A 16,525-nucleotide genomic window follows, 5' to 3' on the forward strand; every position below is an offset into this window, starting at 1 on the left:
GAACCACCTTTCAGAGCGCGATACCATAGTCTTTCGAGACTGAAGGTTGCCAATACAAATATTAGGCATAAATCAATTGGATTGTTATTTCCCCTTTATCAATCTTTTAATGATTTTTGCATAAATTAACCTGCCTTGTTCTGGGATAACTGTGGAATTGTTAGCCTCTTAGCTCTGTAGGTGCCTCTTAGCTCTGTAGGTGCTTGAACTCACTCTGAGTTCAACAGAGACCCACTGAGATAACATATTCTAGGAGAGGGGTTTAGTTCAGGGAACCCCTCTGGCAACCTGGTACCCTGGGCTGGTGGCAGTAGATTAGGCTTTCCCCCATTAAGCTGTGTGTTCTAACCAAGTAGAAGAGAGGTGGATGGGAAGGGACTTTGGACTACTTGGCATCACTGCCCTGGATCAGCGGGTGGTCACTGGTAACCCCTAGCTCTTTCATAACACAGTTCTTCTATGCATAGTTCAATGCGTCTTCTAGATTTGGGCTTAGTGATGGGGGAATTTTAGCTCCGAAAAGCCATGATAGAGTAGTAACCATACATAGAAACATCCTCCTTCATGTTATGGTTGGGTTAGTTTTCTAAAAAACAGTTTTGAAGCCAGGACTGAGACCAGGTTCAGATCTTAAAAATGTACTTCACTTAGAAATATACCACCCAACACTTGCACAGTGCTTTTCCAATGTACGCAAAACCTTTCACATTTACTATCTTGTAGCAGTTTTTACAACAACCATGTGAGCCGGGGGCTGAGAGGTAGTGACTTGCCTAAGACTACCTAGTGAGTTCATGGAAAGGTTAGATTCAGACAAAGAACTTTCTGATTCGGAGTTCAGTTTTAGAAAGTTCACCAAACTAGCTCAAAGCATCTTAACTTATAGCAGTATCTGTCCCTGGCAGAGACACATGCTTTAATTTTCTTAAATTTATTTGCACGTGTCAGTCACTTATTTTTGTTTTGTCAGAAAAAGACTTAAATTCATGTAAACACTTTGCCTTTGTCAGGAACACAGTTGAATATCTCAACAGCCTGGGATAAAGGATTGCCTTCTCCCAGACAAACCTGCCCACTCTTGCATTTTCAGTATTGCTGCACATCTCCAGAGATTAGGCAAGTACGTATACAGGATAGGTTGTTTGTGGTCACTGTGCCCAGGCTCTGGAACTCTTTCCCCCACAATATCCCCCAATCTTCCAGTGTTCTTTAAAAAATTTTGGAGGTTACTGAGGACAGGGTAGAAGGCTAGCTGGTTTTGCTATGTTTCTGTCATTCTCTTGGTTTAATTTCAACTTTCACTGTTCAGTTATTTTTATTATCATTTTTTATTTCATATGACTAAATTTTAACGCCTTTTCTTAGACAGTCACTTTGGATGTCTAAAACACTACACAAGTGTCTATAAATAAATAAATAAATATTGTAAGTGGTTGCTTGAAAATCCCATGTCATCCATGGCAAGTTAGCATCACCTCCAAATGACCAGGCAAGTGAGCTAGTAAAACTTGTGAACTAATGACATTTACGAATTGATTTACAAAGCCAATGTGTGTGGTGTACGCACACACAAAAATACTGAAAACTGTCCACCAACCTGGTGGTTTGGAATGTGCATGCAACTGCTACTACCCTCATAGTTCTAGTATTTCCTCAGCAGCAAGCAAGCTACTAATCCCTCTTACCTGAATGGGCCCTTGGAACTAAGTCTCTATTTCCAAAGTTTATTTTTTGCAAGTTTATTTTCCAAAGTCATTTACTTACAAGTAAACACATTCAGCCATCTTAATCTGGCACACACACATCAGAATTAGTTATCCCTCCTTCAAACTGCCTTTCCAGATGCCATCAGAGTGTAGGGAGGCAGCAACCAGGCACTCCTTCATCATGCCTAGACTCAGATGATAATTCTTTCTCTCAAGAGCACTTCGTATTGAATTTTCAGTTGTCACTAAGATTTTGATTGTGCCAACAGTTTTAAGAGTCAACATTTGGCTAAAAATACACATCAATAAAACTATACTCTAATTATCCGCCCATAATACATTTATTAATAACAATGTACAAATAAGAGTCCTTATTATCAACTTGGGTGTCAGACTCCAAAATCTGCAGCAAATTGCAGATACTTGCAAATTTATTTTCATGTTCTCCCTAGTAAATACATCATTTTTACTCTTTTCAATGAGTAGATGCTTTTAGTGAGCCCCCTAGTCTGACCTTCATATCTTTTCTTTCAAAGCTTAGGAAGCCCTGCAGAGGTGTCCACGGGACTCTGTGCACCCCCTGGATCCCGTCACCGGCTTCAGGTAAGCCAGGAAACCCCCCCCTTTCCCCAGCAGCAGTGTGATCCTGGGGATCACGTTGCCGCAATCCCCCTGCCCCCCAGCCTTTAAGGGGCCAAACCTAAGTGCTTCCCTGGCTGGTGGGTTGCAACCCACCAGTTTTGGAACCACTGATCTATATAGTTTAAGTATAATTTGTAAAGTATAGCTTTTAAACTTGTTCATGAATGACCTGGAGTTTGCGGATAAGAAGCGAGGTGGCCAACTTCGCTGATGACACTGTTCCAGGAGGTGAAGACCAGAAGGGATTGTGAAGAGCTCCAGAAGGATCTCTCCAAACTGGGAGAATGGGCAGCAAAACAGCAGACCCATTTCAATGTAAGTGTAGGTAATATACATCAGTGCAAAAAAATCAAAAATTCACATATAGGCAAATGGGTTCTGAGCTGTCTGACAGATCAAGGGAGAGACCCTGGGGTGCTGATGGACAGCTCAATGAAAGTGTCAACCCAGTATGTGGTGGTGGTGAAGAATGCCAATTCCAATTAAGGGGATTGAGAATAACATGGCCAATATTGTAATGCCATTGTACAAATCAATGGTAAGACCACATCTGGGGTATTGCATCCAGTTTTGGTTGCCACATCTCAAAAGAACACCGTGCAACTAGAAAAGGTGCAGAAGTTAATGACCAAAATGATTACTGGGCTGGGGCACCTCCCTTATGAGGAAAGGCTAAAGCTTTTTGGGTTCTTCAGAGTAGAATAGGGGTTGGCAAACACTCCAAGTTGTTCTTTTACCTGATCCTGGGGTGGGAAAACTTTCAACTTTAGGGATCCTGGACCTTTAACAATTGTATAGAAGAGGGAATTTCAGCAGGTGCAGCTTGTCATCTCACAGATGACAAACTGCACCTGCTAAATTATCTCTCCTACACAACTGTTAAAGGTCCAGGAGCCCTAAAGTTGAAAGTTTGCCCACCCCGGTCTAGAAAAAGGCACCTGAGGGGGGATATGATTGAGATGTATAAAACTATGCATGGGATGGATATAGAGATTTTTTTCCCTTCTCACACGACACTGGCACCAGAGGATATTCACTAAAATGAATAGATAGAACAGACAAAAGAACACTTTTTTACTCAGTATGGAACTTCTCGCCACAGACGTGGTGATGACACCTGAAGACCTAGATGCCTTTAAAAAGGGGATTGGACAAATTTCTGGAGGAAAAGTTCAACACAGGTTACAGGCCATGATAGATATACACACCTCCTGATTTTAGAAGTAGGCTATCTCTGAATGCCAGATGCAAGGGAGTGATGGCAACAGGATGCAGGTATCTTGTTGTCTTGTGTGCTCTCTGAGGCATCTGGTGGGCCACTGTAACATACAAATGGCTGGACTAAACGAATCTTTGGCTTGATCCAGCTGTTCTCCTCCTATGCGCCTACGTTCTTATAACTAGGAGACTACTAAAAAATGAAATCTAGAGTGTTCACCTGAGTGTAGTGGTTCCCAAGGTCCTATCTGGACTTTGAGAATACTGTAAGTATTTGCAGAGAGGGGGCAGCAACACAATTGGGATGATCATGCTGCCGCTGATTTCTGGGTCATTCCCCTTAGAGAATGGCCCAGAAATCAATGTTGCTTGCTACTTTTTTTGTTGGGGGAAGACTGCTCAAGGCAGAGTGGAGAGGAAAGGAAGAAGACAAGAAAGAAGACAAGGCAAAATGTCTAGGGTGCAGGTTCCTACATTCCCTTCCCATACTTAACCTCAAAAACTATCAAGGGTGTTGCTTATAAGAAAGACCCAATATGAAAATATTTTTTAATCAGGTTATCTTAATATCCAGCAGTATCAATGGGAACCTTCATGTAAATCTGCTTTTCTCCTTTTTTTCTTTATTTAAATTGTGATTTAAGTTACCTCAATTTAAATCCATCCACCCATGTCTTCTGCCATGAAGCCTCTGTAAGTTGCAGAAGATTCTGGGAGCACAATTTCCACAGGGCATCTCTCTGTGGGAATACAATTCATGCAATGTGATGACAAGGCCCAACAGGACAGGAAATAATCCACCACACCCACACCCTAGGCAGCTATTTTTAACAAGTATGCCAATGCCATGGCTCACTGCAGTGCTGTGAATGGTCTGCAGGTGTGTAGTGAGAGTTGGAGGATGGTTAGTTCATTACAGGTTGGTCATCCCTTATTCGAAATGTTTGACACCAGAAGTATTTAGGATATTTAATTTTTTCGTATTTTGGAATACTTGCATAAACATAATGAGAGATCTTGGGGATGGGGCCAAGTCTAAACACAACATTCATTTATGCTTCATATATCCTGTAGACACATAGCCTGAATTTTATACAGTATTTTTAATAATTTTGTGCATGAAACAGTTTGTGATTTTATTTCTTTAGGCCAGCGATTCTCAGACTTGTAGGGAGTTGGAGCCCCGCTGTAAGTCCTTGCAGGGGAGAGGGGAGGCAGCAACACAATCACCAGGATCGCATCGCTTTGGAAGGGTGCAGGGGCTTGACTGGACTTACCACAGTCTGCTGAAGCCTCCCAGGGGTGCAGGGAGCCCCACACCAGCCTCTACAGGGCTGCCCAACATGTGGAGAAAGTCAAAACAACAATCACCACCCACTTTTGTTTTCGCGATCACAAACTGGAAATGGGTCACGGTTGTTATTTGTGCATTCTCCGCATGTTGGGAAGCCCTGCAGAGGCTGGCGCAGGGCTCCCCGCACCCCCAGGAGGCTGCAACAGGCTGTGGTAAGTCCAGTCAAGCCCCTGCACCCCTCCAAAGCGACACGATCCTGGCATCACTGCCTCCCCCCTTAAAGAGGAAGAGGTCAGCGCTCTCTGTCTGGAGCGTCACAATGCCCCAGTTTGAGAACCACTGGTTTAGGCAAAAAAGTCTTGTTGGCACTCAAAAAAGTTCCATATTTCAGAATGTATTTCAGAATTCCAGATAAAGGATGCACAACCTGTAGTAGTTTGGGATGTGAGCCCCCCCAATAGAGGTGTAGTGTGCCTTGTCAAAAAAATTGACACTTTTTTCTCAAAATGTTAGCCCCTTTTCAGGGTGCCATGAGTTTTAAAAGACTGAAAATTGCTGCCCTAGGAAGTGCCTATTGCTGGGGAAGATGGGCAGTGGTGGGTAACTTTGAGAATTTGCTCTTTTAAGAACCCCAAGATTTCCTAAATCACAATTTTATCAACCACTGCTCTGATGCGTTATTTAAAAAGCTAGATAACACCAGATATCAACAGCAGTCTAATGCATTTAAAAACAGAAAGACAAGAAAAGGTGTGGCCCCTGTACTTTTCAGTGCTATGATGAAAGGCTAAAATATGTATGAAATGATCAGATATGTCTCTGCCCAAGATCAGGAAATAACTGACCTGAAACAAATGCCAACTCAACTCATGCCATCTTATCAAAAAAGCCATGAATAAACAGGCAGACTTCATACTATGCACCAAAGTTCAGTGTGCATCTGGGCTGCTTCAAAACTCAGGCCAGACTGAGGAGCCTACCACTACTCATAAGAAAACAGCCTGCTAAGTATCAGTAGCTGAAGTACACTCAGTTATTTTAACACTGTAACTCTGATGCAGAATACAGGAAAAGATTTCTTCGAAAGCAATTGTCCTATGAACTAAGAACCTGGACATAAGCAACTGGTGGAAGAAATACTTCCAACTCCAGTCAATTAAAACAACCATCACACATGACTGCAGCCCAATATAAGAAGCTGCAACTAGTCATGTTACTTGACAGCACTGCCGAGGCCTGGGGCCAAGTTCTACAGTGGGATCCCCTTGGAGTTGTCTGCTTCTCCCCTCTCCCACGGCACAATAAGTGCTACCACTGCCACAAACTTGTGGAATTTGAACTGAAATGGACCCCACGTAGCATTAGAGAAAACTCCAGTTTTTAAATATGATATAAACAGGGGGAAATAGTAAAAGGAGATGCCAGCTTTGAAAACATTCACACAAAGAATTCACAGTTAGCCAAAGGAGGCTTCTTCCCATGGCAGAGCTCATGGAAGCGCATGGGCTGCTGCTTGGTGTTCTCTGAGCTATGCCTCCCGCCAAGTATGGACTTTTCTACTATATATTTAGAAATGCTGCAAGGATCAGGAAGAAGAATTGTAGGGAGCACGTCTCTTACAATGTAAATTACAAGTCTCCCTCCTGCTGTACTCAGAAGGCCTATATTGCAAAAAAAAAAAATTCTATACTTTCATTTTTGGGCCTTTTAAGAAGCTGTCAGTCACACTGCTGAAATCTGAAAAATTGGAAAGACTGAGATCTGGTGGGTTGGAAACCTCTCCCTTCTGGCACTTCCAGATTAAGGTCCAAGGTCAATGCTTAAAAAAAAGACAAATTTCTAACATCAATGGCAGTGGCTCCTGGCAATGACTGAGTTCAAGAAAGCTGCATGTTGAAGAAGCGGTAGTAATAGCAGAGAAGAGACAAACACGCAAGGTGGTCAGAGAAATCTAGAATGAAGATCACCAGAAGGGTTGGGAAAGGTCACCAGTAGTACAAGGAGAGGCTCAGAGCTATATGAAAGAATCTAGAAGAGCATGTGGCTCACAGAAACATCATTAATATTTGTTTTTTTAAAGAAGACAAAATTTTATTTGTAAGAAAAGCAGGCATTTGAGAGACAACCAGATCTATTTTCAGTGGGGAGAGAATCAATGAGATGGCCCTGTCTGGCTATCCAATAGTCATGCAGAACTCCCAAAGTTGGAAACAGGATAGGCTTCATGCAGTCAAAGTGCCCAGGTATGTCTCCTGAGGCAAAGTACCTGCCTGAGCTGTGACAGAATCTCTATTCAAGGTCCATGAGACAACACCAAAGAACAGTAGGAAAACAGCTGACCTAGTATATAAAGCAAGCATTTTAAAATGACAGGCAGCATAATGTATCTCTTTGGGTGCTGGGCAAGGTACTACAACAGGTCTTTATTGCGAAGGTAACAGCACAATCTAATCATGACTACTCAAAAGTCCCACTTATTTCAGTGGGCTTACTCCCAGATAACTCTGCATACGACTGTAGCCTCAGACTTTTGAAAAGAAAAATAAAGAACTGATTTCTGGACATCAGCAAAAATGTCATCTCTTCCTCATGTGGGAAGATCTCCCTGCAATAGTAGCATAACCTTATAGGTTTTATTTCCAATATTTATACTTCAGTTCTTACAAACTGCTTTTTCTTTTCTAGGCATGTATAAGGGTGCAATCCTATACACACTTTCCTGGAAGTAAATCCTACTGAACACAAAAGGACTTACTTCTGAATAGATATGCCTAGGATTTCACTGTAAAGTAATGTACAACATAAATAGTAAAAGATGCACCGAATTTTTTTTTAACTTTAACACCAAATCTAAAACTTTTAAGTACCAAACTCTAAAGTACCAAATCTAAACTTTTAGACTGCTTTGTATCTTCCCCTGCAATGATGGCACGTCCTCCTTTAAAAACAGATCTGGTCAGAGCTAACCACCAATCATCTACAAGAAAAATTAGGATAAACTGCAAAGAATCTGAGATGCCCTAAGAACTAACAAAACACATGTGCCATAAACATTTGTGGACCAGTGCTCATTTCAGCAGATGCATAGAGCAATCTCTAAAACGGAAGGAGTAAAGAGGCAAAAAGGATGTCAACAGGCCTAAAATGTGAAGGATAATAGCTGGATAACATCTCACTGGAGAAAGTGGTAGATGAGCAGTGAGACCAAGATAGCACAAAGGTTTGCCCACTTTGAAGGGCTCAAGATGTAGCAGAGAGGGAGCCAGGCAGACACTGAAAGAATAAGACTCATTTTGTTCGGAAAAGGTGGACAATCAAGGCCATCCTTCATACCAGGGAAAACTAAAGGCAAAGTTATGCACTGATTGCGGGCAGGGGGTTTATACAGCACTAGTTTATGTGCAGTAGTGAAGCTGCAAGGTACAGTCTAATCAATACAGAAAATTTGCATTATTTTTTAGAAATATTAGTGACAAGTAAACAATCAAGTTCAATGTCATCTGTAAACATCTTCACTGGAATATTGGCCTTTTAAAATGTATTGTGCCACTTCTTCATGCAAAGCTCTCTAACAGCACTGAAGACAAATGAAACAAAAGCCTCACTCTGCACACCGTACCTTAAGAGAACAAAAAAATCTCCACAGCTGTGAGAGTTATAAAATCAGTGTCTGTGGAAAACCACACGCTAAAAAATTGCAGATCCCACAACTTCAGAGTTTAGGGTGTTTTTCCCCCCCATTTCCTTCTTCACAATAATCCTTTAAAAAAATAGATTGTTTCCTGTATATCAAACAGGGTTTTTTGCTAATATAATGTGCCATAAGGGTAGGTTAGGTTTCTTGAGAATGCTTGTCACATGTTTTAGATATACAGTAGTATCATTTCACACACCCAAGTAAATGTCATAAGTACACATAAAATATTGATCTATAACAGAATAATATGCATCTGCACTGTTAGTAATTTATTTGAAGAAAAACAAACCCCCTTAGTATTTAACACTTAAAGTCCAGGAAAAGGAGCATCCAAAAATTGTGAAGTACAGTAGTTTGGCATTGCATGAATGAGTCTGGCTGGACCCTTAAGCCTGCAAACGCCTTGCCCCAATTTGAGGCAAACTATAGTGTTTTTTGCATTAAATGAAATCAGAGCTACAATTTGCTTCAAAATAGGAAAGGAAGAAGGGAATCATAAGGCTAACGGAGAATAGGGTGCACAATCTCATAACTTAGACATGCAACACTAAACCATGGTTTGGCATAATTGCCAAAACCACTTACCAAAAATGAATATCTTTTAAGACACCTACTATTTCCAAAATACTAACAATTTTTGTATCACATTCTTAGACAAGAAAAAGTTGACACTGTTAATTTAACCTACTTCAGTAAGAGATTAAAAAGAGGTAACCTTTAGTGTACACTCCCTTGAATCCTTGAAGGAAGAGTGGGATGTACAGGTGTGCATAACTTAATGACTATCCATTACGCCTGTAATGTACATCAAGAAAGGTACAACCTCAAAATTCCTGCTTTAAAAACCAATCTAGATATTAAGGTGTTTCCTTGCAATTACAGCACAAGGAGAACCTGACACCTGAACTTTAGATAATGGAATTGAGGCTGCAACCCACAACATGCTTAACAGGAAGAAGCCCCATAGAACTCAGTGGGTTTACTTCTGAATACATATGCAAAATTGTATGATAATTTTATTAATCCATCAAACTATTTTAAATAAATATATGAAAAGTAACACAAAAAACATCCCCACAAACTAGTACAATGTTGCTAAGAATGTGACCTGCAGGGTCAAACCCATTATCAGCTGTTGCCCTTAGACAGGCACTACTAGGGAACTTATTAAAAAGTCTCAGTATAAGAAGAGACACAACAGAATGAGACCTGATGTTATAAGCACCAATTTAATGTGAAAAAGCAGTAGATTAAAAGATTAAAGAAGGAGTTTATAACACTACAGAAAAAGTTACACATGACCTGCAGGATATGCAAAGAAACCCACATCCCTGAACGACACTGGACCCAATTTTCTACCACACTGTTAGTTTCAATGACATGCTTCCCAATGCACTACAACATCTTTGCAAATTGTTACTAGTCCATGAAAAAATCTTACTATCTAAAGCAAAGAATAACCCAATTTTGTACAGCTTCTCTACCGGCTCATCTGGAAGAAATTCTTACCAGCTATACATGACAAAGCAAATAGCTTTTTACAAACCTAAACAGCAGCATACAAGAATAACTGCTACTTACTAGTGCTAGATTTTTGCAAACTTTTCATCCAAAACTGTTGAAGGCAACAACCCTTTATGTAAACACATACCATAGCCAGGGGAGCATAAAGGTTACAAACATCATTAATAAAAGGAGTGACACATACTCTTAACAGGCAGCATTTCAGAATTAAGTAAAGAGTGAAAGGACTTATTTGCTCAATTTAGGAATAGCTATGTAACCTAACAAACCCTAAAAACTCACACAATCAAAGACATTGAAGACACAGAAACAATTCCTTGAAGAACTGAGGTTTAGTTATGATATCAACATATTCAAGTATTCACAAATGATTAATAGCACAATGCTTTACATTCCTACTCAGAAGTAAATCTCACTGTATTCAGTGGGGTTTATTCCCAGGAAAGTACAGCCAAGATTACTTTAATTTCACTCATTTCCTTCCAGTACACCCCTTACTGACATATCAATACACCTAACTGTGTTGATATCCACTAGGAATATTTACAGTCAGACTTCCAAACAGCAGTGAATAAGATACTTGAATAAAAGAACATCATAAAGGAATAAACACAAAAAGATGACTTAGATCCCAAAGGACACTTTGATCTGATGCATTAAAATGGAATTTTGCTGTCAGGGAAAGCCACCACTGAAGGGAATCAACACAAGGTCTTTTAACAATTTAGGTCACATCAATTAGCAATATGGGTACAATGGAAGAGTGGTTTTCTGACACACACAAAAAATCATCAAACTAAAAGAAGCAGGCTTCCAACACACTACTGCACTTTAGGTAAAACATAGAGGAAGCAAGTGTAACTTCATAAACAGTACATATATCTCCCAATCAGGTCATAAATATCCAACAAGAAAAAAGAAAAAGCAACAGTTTTCTCAACAGCCTTCCTCAGAATATGAGGCCAAATCAATGAAGAGGAGGAAACCCTCCATGCTCTCACTGCCATCCCCCCATCAAAGATCCTTGAAAATAAGTGTCAGGCTGTCCATATTTTTGATTAAAAAGAAGAAAATGAGTAACCTTTCCAAGAGAAGTGCCATTATGCCTCTGGCAGTTTCCCTCTCCCCTTCCAGAGTACAACTCTCTCTCTCTCTCTCTATCTTTCTCACACACAGGGTTGCGGATGAGGAAGAAGCTTGGACTTCTGCTGCACTGCAGAAAGCAAGGGGGAGGGGAGTGTGGGGAAATATTTCTGTTCCCCACTCCCTCTGAAGGGATACTTTTGTGCCCAACAATAAGAGCAGGCTGCTGTCAGCAACCCAAACACATCTGGCTACTGCTGACTACCAGCTGACAGTGCATGTGGAGGGAGGGGAATGGGCTTTCAACTCCCTCAGGAGAAAAAACTTTCTCCCAATCCTGTCCAAACCATCATCTCGGGCAAGAAAAGCCAGTGCATCTTCTGCAGCCACTCAGGACAAGACACAGCAAGTGGAAGGAAATCATTAGACTCTCCCTTGCCCACAGGAGGAAAGTCCTATTGCAATAGGCCAGATTAATCCATCATTACACTTTCCACTCAGGCCCTAGAATATGAAGCCAGGTCTCTGCCCCATATTGACTTACCCAGTGCAGATCCTAGCACAGAACCCCAATAGCCAGACATCAGTCCCTCATCCATGAAAATCTTTTTTTTAAATGCACAAATGTTTACTCATTCACACCTAACACAAGTCTTCTTTCTACACTCTCAATGAAGATGAGAAAGTCCCAACCATCACTCTTTTTATGTAAACCTGGTAAACTCACATACCTCATATCCTGGGTTTGTTTGTTTATCCTAACTCAACAGAGAAGCTCACTTTCAGGCACATCCCCACCTATTAAACTCTGCCTTTCAGGAGGAAGGAAGACAACCCTATACCCGCTATCAACCCCCCCCCCCAATGAACACACCTCTAATTACTATCCCAGAATACCAATCCAGAGAACCCTAGAAAGATAGGAAAATCTAGTGATCTGGCCTCCCTTTTGCCTGTCTCCTCCTCCTCCCTCCCTCTGAGAGAAGAGGATGTTTCTTATGAAATCCTACCCTCATAAAGGAAACCATGTGCCCCCCTCCATTAGGTCACAGTCCCTCCATCCCAAAACACCCTGGCTGGGGAGGGTGTCATAACCTTCACTTGGCCCCCCCAACAGCATGCCTGTGTGCATCCCCCTCTACACCAGAAGATGAAAGGCCACCTTCTTATTTCTTGGATCCCCCAAATAAAGATGCCACACCCCCTTTTAGGAAAGGACAAGGGGGTGACAGAAGCACCCCAATAAAGATATCACCTGTGCCCATCACAGCCTAATCTCCTCCCCTCCCACGACAAAACTGTCACATACCACTTCGAAGGGGAGGTGGAGAAAGGGGAGGGGGAGGCGTCTGTCTTCCAAGCCCCCCACCCCAAACCCTGACACCTTCCCAAAACCCCAAGGATGACCCCCCAAGTGCGACTGCACCCCCCACTTGCCCTGTCCAGGCTGCCCCCCAGTACCCATACCCAGGCCCCCCAAGCCCCTCCCCGCTTGCCTTGCCTAGGCCCCCCCAGTACTGTACTCAGGCACCCTACTTGCCCTGTCCAGGCCCCCCAGTACCCCTACTCACTTGCCCTGTCCAGGCCCCCCAGTACCCCTATCCAACCCCCCCACTTGCCCTGTCCAAGCCCCCCAGGGCGGAGCGACTCACCCTTCTGCTCCCCGGGGCGGCTGCTGCTGCTGTCGTGGTGGCGGCAGTGGGGACAGAGCCAGGCCAGCCCCCTCCCAACGCGGCCAGGGCCAGGGCCCGGCCTGCGCCCGTCTGCCCGCCTGCCTGGTGTGATCCAGTCCGGGAGGAGCCGAGGGAGGGAGCGGGCCGGTTGGAGGCCGATCGAGCTGCTTTCCGGGCGGGGTCAGCCGCCGCCGCCCTCCTCCTCCTCGGTTCGCTCCCTCCCTCTCCCGTCCCCTCGGCGATGACGACGCCCCTCCCTCGGCCGCTCGCTCCTTCCTCCTCCTCGCCGCCGCTCCGGGCCGGCAACTCCTCCGCCGCCGACGCCGCCGCCTCCTGCCTCGACGCCGCCCGCCCGCCTTCACTCGCCCTTCTTCCTCTGCCTCACAGCAGCCCACCGGGCCTCTCGCGAGATTTGGCCGCGCTCGAGGCAGGCGCGAGAATGGACGGGCGGATGGGGTTGACGGGGGCGCGCGCGCGGTTACTGAGGGGAGGGGTAAGGGAGGCGGCAACCGTCGCTGCGCGCATGCGCCTTGAGAAGAAAGGGGAGGGGATCGCATGGGAAACGGGGCGTGTGTCAAGGAGGGATGAGCGAACCATGGGGGAGGGGCGAGGGAGGGAGTGTGCTGAGGGGAATGTACCAACTGGCATAGGAAGGGTGGACCACACCAAGTGGGGCTTGAGGGGTTGTTGGAGGAAGTGAGAATCTAAGCCTCTCCACACTCACCTGGGAGGAAGCCCCATTGACTCTGATGGGACTTACTCCTGAGTAGACAGGCAGAGGATTGGGCTCTGAGGCTGCCATCCTCTCCACACGTGGTTGAATGGGGATGTGACCCAAGACCCCTCCAAGCCTGATCTGAGCCTCTGTCCATGACACCCTCATGGCAATAAAGCAGAAGGAGAAACTAACAGAAACTGGGCCAGCTGGCCTGCACTGCACCCTGTGCAGGGTTGGAGCTGGCAGCAGTGCAACCTGGGGCAAGGGGAGTCACATGGCAGTGGCCCAAGTGGGGCTGCTTGGATCTGCACCACCTAAAGAGGAGGACCACTTCTGAGCATCCCCCTAGGCCAGACCACCTAGGAAGGGGTTAGGATCTGGCCTGAGTGCTCCACCCCCTCCTGGACCCAGTCCACCCGCAGGCCCACAAGTCAGATGTCCATCACTCGGGGAACCAGTGTATTTCCATTACTCCAGTTGGTGGCTAGGAGTAGTGTTTTTACACCCTTGTTCCATAGAACAAAATGAGAGACCTCTGCCAAAACTTGAGGCAGGCAGCTGCACAGTACAGTACTTGAGAACTTGTCTCTTTTCTGTCTTGAGAAGGTTCATGATGCACTGAGAAGCAATTGTCCAGTTTGCAAACAGACTGGGATTCCAAGAAACTGTTTTTTGTTTTTTTTTGTACTCTGAAAATCCCTCGCGTCTGGCTGGCTGATTCTCCAGGCTTTGCTAATATAGCTCTTTGCACAGACAAAAGAAAATATTGCTTTACTCGGTGCATGGTCGGTCTGTGGAACTCCTTGCCCCAGGATGTGGTGACGGCATCTGACCTGGATGCCTTTAAAGGTGGATTGGACAAGTTTCTGGAGGAAAAATCCATTACAAGCCATGAAGTGTATGTGCAACCTCCTGATTTTAGAAATGAGCTATGTCAGAATGCCAATGCAAGGGAGGGCACCAGGATGCAGGTCTCTTGTTATCTGGTGTGCTCCCTGGGGCATTTGGTGGGCCACTGTGAGATATAAGAAGCTGGACTAGATGGGCTTATGGCCTGATCCAGTGGGGCTGGATATGTTCTACACTGGCAGTGTTTTAAGGAGACAAACATTGAGAGCTCTTTTTGTCTTGGTGAAGATTCAGGTCTTGCCCTTAAATGCACAAACATGCATGTCGGTGCTACTGACATCACGGAGGCTTTGTGTGACCACCTTGCAAACACTGACTTGGAAGTCAGACAAGAGTTCTGTTTGGGATTTCACCTCATAAGCATCCAGCCAAGCAAAGTAAAGATTAACGAGCCAATCCTAAAATAAAGATGAAATATATGAAACCTATCTAAATTCAAATGTGTCGACCTTTTTAATGATTGCAGGCTAGTCATGAAAATCTACAAATAAAATAAAAATTTACAGCCCAATCCTAACTATGGTTACTCACAAGCAAATTTAATGTATTAATTTATTTCCAAAGAAGTACATTAAAAATACAATATAACACTCCTAATGTTGCCATTGACCGCTCTTTCCAAAACATGCACAGTCTCTTATCTTCATTCTGGTTCCTTAGCTGACATTTCTGAGAGTCTCACCTGGAGTCACCAGGGAGAGGTGAGGCAAGGTTCCCTCTAATAAAGACCATGCTGTTGCCCCCCCCCCTCTAAGGCAGGGGTTCCCAATCTGTTAGTCAAACACCACAAGGTGTTACAAGGCACCCCCTGGGGGCATTGTGGGAGGCCCGCTGCCTGGTAGCAAGACTGCAGCACAAGCCTGAAAGTAGCAGTAGGAGGCTTAGTGCAGGGGGCAGAGCTGTTGCGCATGAGAGTCATGTGCTTTAAAAAGCCCTCCTGCCCACCCAGGTCTCCTTTCCGCTATGTTTCAACTCCATTTGGCCTTGTAACCTGGAAATAAGTGGCTGGTAATGTTCTCGTGATGTGTTTTGCATCATCAGCATTTACTTCCAGGTTCCAGCACTGGGAAAGAGCATGGCTGGCCAGGTAGGTTTGGGAGGTGCTGCTCTGAGGTCTTGCAAATTTGGGCTCTCCACTTTGGCATAGTCTCACTTGCAAGCACAAGTCTTCTGGAATAATTAATTAAGCTTAACTGCATGGATCATCTTTTCAGCCTCCTTCTCCAGGAAGCCTCCCCCACCAAGGACCTAAGTATGGATGCCACCTGCCATACCTTTTGTCCCTTCAGGAACCTCTCCAACTGGGGGTCCTCCTGGAAGGACACACCTTAATCAAGCCCAGGAAACTCATGGCTGCACATCCAGGAGATGTTCCAGACAACATTTTTCATCCAGGAATGTCTTTGTATTCTTTGTTCAGATTCCTATAACTACCATCCACTCCACCCCCACCTCTGTTCCTGAAGCAGAATTTTGGGCATTTTCTTCCACACTAAAGTTATCCACACTGTCCATTTGGTAGTGGACTTCTTCCAACATTTGGTAGTGGACTTCTTCTAACAGAGACTTCTACTCTGTTTTTGAGAAGATTTTTCCTTCTTGTACAGCTTCAGGCTTTGGTAATCGCCCTGATCTCCAGAAGAGCCACTTTCCCTGCCCACATAACAAACGTCTGACATGCCTCACCCTTCTAGCAATGAGAATGCAACCATGATTGTTAAGGTGGTGCACATAGTACATGGTGGTCACAGCCTGGTCTATGAAAGCTGATGTCCTCTGTCACAGTTAAGCCACATCTCTAATTACAGGTTACAAAGTTATAAAAGAAAAAAAAAAACATTCGCAGGAGAGGCCAATTGGTGGAAATGGAATAAATGCATTTCATAATCTTTCATCTACCTTATTGCCAAAAAAAATCCGACTGTAACAGAAATGTATGTGTAAGCTATCTCACTCTTGTGTTTCTGTGATAAGGGACCAATTGAAAGTATTCTTTGTTCTTTATTTATAAAGCACTCGAATTGTCTAGGATTTGGTGCTATACAAAAGTTAAGGAACTAC

General features: G+C 44.0%; 1 protein-coding gene across 1 annotated transcript in view; it reads right to left on the reverse strand.

Moving 5' to 3' along the window:
• TAOK1 (TAO kinase 1) overlaps positions 1-13,039 on the reverse strand; it is a 97,649-nt gene extending 84,610 nt beyond the window's left edge. The window contains exon 1 of the mRNA XM_066636667.1: positions 12,817-13,039. The gene's annotated coding sequence lies outside the window, so the exon portion shown is untranslated. The remainder of the gene's footprint in view (positions 1-12,816) is intronic.
• Positions 13,040-16,525: the final 3,486 nt, after the last annotated feature.

This window comes from Tiliqua scincoides, chromosome 8 (assembly GCF_035046505.1).
Source record: "Tiliqua scincoides isolate rTilSci1 chromosome 8, rTilSci1.hap2, whole genome shotgun sequence".
In the NCBI taxonomy this organism is placed as follows: Eukaryota; Metazoa; Chordata; class Lepidosauria; order Squamata; family Scincidae; genus Tiliqua; species Tiliqua scincoides.